This window comes from Vicia villosa, linkage group LG6 (assembly GCF_029867415.1).
Source record: "Vicia villosa cultivar HV-30 ecotype Madison, WI linkage group LG6, Vvil1.0, whole genome shotgun sequence".
NCBI classification, from domain to species: domain Eukaryota; kingdom Viridiplantae; phylum Streptophyta; class Magnoliopsida; order Fabales; family Fabaceae; genus Vicia; species Vicia villosa.
This window is the reverse complement of record NC_081185.1, coordinates 1,257,489-1,262,111: the sequence shown is the minus strand read 5'-3', so window position 1 is coordinate 1,262,111 and position 4,623 is coordinate 1,257,489. Positions and strand designations below refer to the sequence as shown.

The 4,623-nt window shown below is 37.2% G+C and overlaps 1 long non-coding RNA gene across 1 annotated transcript; it reads left to right on the top strand.

The window, feature by feature from the left end:
• Positions 1-2,018: 2,018 nt before the first annotated feature.
• Positions 2,019-4,125, top strand: LOC131611108 (uncharacterized). Its single transcript, XR_009286755.1, has 2 exons — positions 2,019-2,100; positions 3,837-4,125. It is a non-coding gene; the product is annotated as an uncharacterized LOC131611108 (long non-coding RNA).
• The last annotated feature ends 498 nt before the right edge of the window (positions 4,126-4,623 follow it).

Genomic DNA, 4,623 nt, shown 5'->3' with positions numbered 1-4,623 from the left:
AATATGTCCTTAATAAATAAGCGGATAAAGATGATTTAAATATTGATGGATTTGAGTGATGAAGGAATCAGTAGAAAAAGTGAAATAGACTTTGGAACCATTTGTGGTATATTGTGATGCGTCGTTGATGGGTTTGGATGGTGTATTGATGTAAAATCAGTAAGTAGTAACTTATGCGTCGGGACGATTGAAAGCGCGGAAAAGGAATTATCTGACTCATGATTTAGATTTGGCAGCCATGGTTTTGTTTTGATGTTGCAGTGACATTATTTGTATGGTTCAAGGTTGCCTCTAAAATTGTCGATACTGATGGTGAAAGAGTTGGATTGAATTGAACAATTCAGAGAATTAAGTTTGGTATGTGAAGGTGCTCCTACTAATGTTGGATTGGGTATGCTGAGACTGACTAATGGTATTCTAGACAAGATTAGAGAAAGCCAGAAAGCTGATAAGTCGACCTTGAATTACAAAGGTAAAGACGGCGAATTCAGAATTAACGAGGATGGTGTAATGAGGTCTAGAAGTCGCGTTTGCGTTCAAGATGTTACCGGGTTGAGAATTCTAGAAGAAGGACACCGTAGAGAATTAGACAATGTTAATGAGTTGAGTATAAACTCAGGAAGGACACTATTATGTAGTAACAACGGTTTATGCTTAAACATGATTGTCGGCTATCTATTGACAAATTGAGGACTTGATCACCCTTAATCTCTTGTTGATAGTAGGCGGAGTCATATAGATAGTATGAGATTGCTTGTTACCTTAATGGTATAAGATGTGGTGAAGGTTGAGAGGTGGGAATAACCACTCACCATATTGTGGGAACTTATGAGGAAGTGAATATGAAGGGGTGCAAAGCATTGGACGGTGACTTAAGACGAGTAGTCGTAGTCGTACAGCGAAAGTATGATGTAAAGTGGTGTTATGAGTGCTACTCGTGAGTAGTGAGAATTAATATGTCGGGGTTCTACATGGAGAATATATGTTGATCTATAGGTTGGATTTGGAATCTCGTAGACATAAGGATGTCGTGCCAAAGGATTAGAACCCTTTTGAATAATTGCCGAGATGATGGATATCCTATTATGGTTGAATGTAGTTAATGAGTATGTGTTCGAAGAAGTTAAGACAACGAGTTGATACTATGTAATGCCATAATAATTTTGTACTGTTGTAAGGTGTTATGTAAATTTATGAATATAATGTGGAATTATACTCTGCGAAGGACGAAGTTAATCTGATTCCTAGTGGAGAGTGGGACTCAATTGAGCTACCTTGTAAGCAATGGTATATTGAGGATAATGAGCTATGTAATTATAACTACTGATGTGTGCTTGTTCCGATAGTGGGAATGTTTTTAATAGATGAAGTAACTCGGGAATTTGCTTTGAGTAAGTGTAAGTATTACTTTATCGCTCAATTGCAAGAGTGTGCCTAAGGTTGGTACGTGAGTAAATGGAATCCATTACTACAGTGTTGATCAGTTGCGATCATACCATGGATTATGTAATTGTATTATTCAGTTGTTGAGTGTATTGTATGGATCGTACCTCGAAGTTTCATTGTCGTTAATCGTTGGAGTATAGCGAGTGGTATACCCTGGGATGGTCAGATGCGAAGTAAGGGCGGAGATTGAATGCATGAGATATGCTGGTGTTGGTTATGTCAGATGAATTTTGAGACTCGACTAAGAAGGTGTTAACGGAGAATGGGAGAGTCAAATGAAGTACTCTTATCTGGGACTTTACTTGAAGTATGTTTTCGAGGACGAAAACTCTTTTAGTGGGGGAGAGTTGTAACACCCCATAATTTCAGTTTATTAATTTAATTTGGATTTAAATTAAATAATTGGAATTTTAGTATTTTTATTTGGAATTATTTGGAAAATGGTGAAATATTGACATTTGGGCCTAGAGTGGTGATTAGCAGAAGAGGGGGTGTTGACTAAGCAAGCCCATTATAATATTTATTTTATTTTTCATAAAATAAGGAATTTGGGGAAAAGAGGGAGGAGAAGAAGGAACTGAGTCTGAAGAAAGGAGAACACGTGAAAGTGAGAAGAGCCAAAGGGGAAGAGAACCTTCGAAGTTCGACTCTGAGGTAAGGGGGGATTCTTCGGGTTAGTATTCCTTATGTGATTGTAGGTAGTATGATTGATTAGGATTGTTGTCTAGTTCAATCGTACGTGTCGGGTTTGGGAATTTTGTTAGGTTTTGATAATCTTGTATGAATTGGCATGATTTTGTTGATACTTGTGATATATGATGTTAATACATGTCAATAACTTGTTTGAAATGTGTAATTGTGTGAAAAACAATGATATTTGTGTGTATGTTCGTATGTACCTGAAATTGGGGTATTGGGATATGGTAAATGCTGTCAAAATGGTGATTTTTGCTGTGCAGGTACGTAGGAACCGGTTCCCATGTGGGACGAACCGGTTCCCCCTTGTAAAAACAGAGAAATATGGATTCTGGGTAGCTGGGAACCGGTTCCCATGTAGGGACAACCCGGTTCCCCATAGTAAAAATCAGAGACGTGACTTTGAAGCTGCCAGGAACCGGTTCCCACGTAGGGACAACCCCGTTCCTGCAGCACTTTTTCTAAAAATGTTTTATCTTTGAAAACTCATAACTTTTGATCCGAGTATCCGATTTATGTGCCGTTTTGGGCGTTGTGAAGCTAATGAGATGCTTTATCTGATGAATTGATAAAATGGGCAATAGCCAACTTTACTTTTTAAACTCGATTTAATTATTAATGAATTGAAAGATAGTATATGTATATGTGCTTATATATATGACTATTGATGCATGTTCTGTATTGGTGATGAGATTGTGCTATTTATTGGGTGATGTTGGTTTATAACATGTCGTAAATGAATACATATTTTGTGATTATGTTGTTGGGTTGTTTTGATAATTGGTTATATTGTGTGCAATTATGTTAGATGTAACGATGTATGAACGTGGTGATGATTGATGAATTATGAATGTTAATATACTGTTAATATTAACATGTGAACTGTGGTGAATGTATGTGTGATATGTTTGTATGAATGCTAAGAATATATACATGCTTATTGGTGATGATTTGGTGATGATAATGAGACGATGTGTTACATCGGATTGGTGATGTTGTAAGCAGGTTATATGTTGCATTCATTGGCATACATTTTTGGTGATGGATCCCGGTGATGAAAGTGGATCAAAACGGTGGGCATGATTCCCAGTGTGGGGAATCGGTGCTGGATATTTTGGTGAGCATGATTCCCAGTGTGGGGAATCGGTGCTGGATATTTTGGTGAGCATGATTCCCAGTGTGTGGAATCGGTGCTGGATATTTTGGTGAGCATGATTCCCAGTGTGTGGAATCGGTGCTGGATATTTTGGTGAGCATGATTCCCAGTGTGTGGAATCGGTGCTGGATATTTGGTGAGCATGATTCCCTGTGTGTGGAATCGGTGCTGGTTAAACTGTATTTCAGTGATGAGGATATCAGTTGGATGGGTATATCCCATGTATGGTACCACATGCATAGTGTCAGTTTAATCATATGCATTGGTTATAACATGATTGGATGGAATTCAGTGTTATGCCTTGGTGTGTTTATATGATTGATGTATTAAGAATATGTTGTTAATATAACTTGATCATTGGTATAATTGATGAGTTGTGGGCCGATGGCCAATATTGTTGGATTGATGTTTACTTGTTGTAATAATTCTGATTATATGTATGATTGAGTGGATGATAATTACTATGAGATTTTATTGCTTATGATTGCATAATGCTTATTAATTCGAATGAAACTCACCCTTACTTTGATGATTTCAGATTAAGGATGTAGCGGCGTCTTGATTGGGTGAAGATAGCTTATAGGCTAGCCCTTAGTCCGTGTCGAGTCATGCTCTGAATGTAACACTGGGGAACGCTAGTTTAGAGACGAGTTATTATGTCGGTCTTTGTTGTTTATAATTGTATTAGAGAACTTGCATGAATGATGATGATTATGCAATGTTATGAATTATAATCCGCTGTGTTGAACATGAATTGTATTTATGTTAAATGGTTCCTCGTGTGGCATGACAAATGACTATAGTATTTTATGTTAAAGAAGTTGTGACATCCTTGTATTTCATGTTTACTCTGAATTTTTATTATATTTTCCGTGGGGGTTTTAGAAGGGTGTTACAAAAAGTATTTTGCAAGTGAGGCAATTTTGTATTTTCGGAAGGGTAGTACTTTAAATTCACCAAGGAAATTTTTTAACTTGGTTGCATAACTTATCTAATTAGGATTGTTTATTTGGGTTCGAAGTTAAACCTTTATAAGCTTTGGTTTGGGGATTTAGTCACTAAGTCACCGGTTCGGTTCGAAGGCTCATCCTGTTCAAAAGTTGTCATCAGTTCGAGATCAGCCCGATATAAAATTTCACATTGGTTCGTGGTTATCCTATGTAAAACCTTCATTGAGTTTGTAAACTCAACTTGGTTAAAAGCTTGGTAAGGTTGGAGATAAGCCTGATATAAAATCTCATAGGTTTATGGATAGCCTGTCGAAACCTTGATTAGGTTTGTGAGCTCAGCTCCGTTCAAAAGCTCTCCTTGGTTCGAGATAAGCC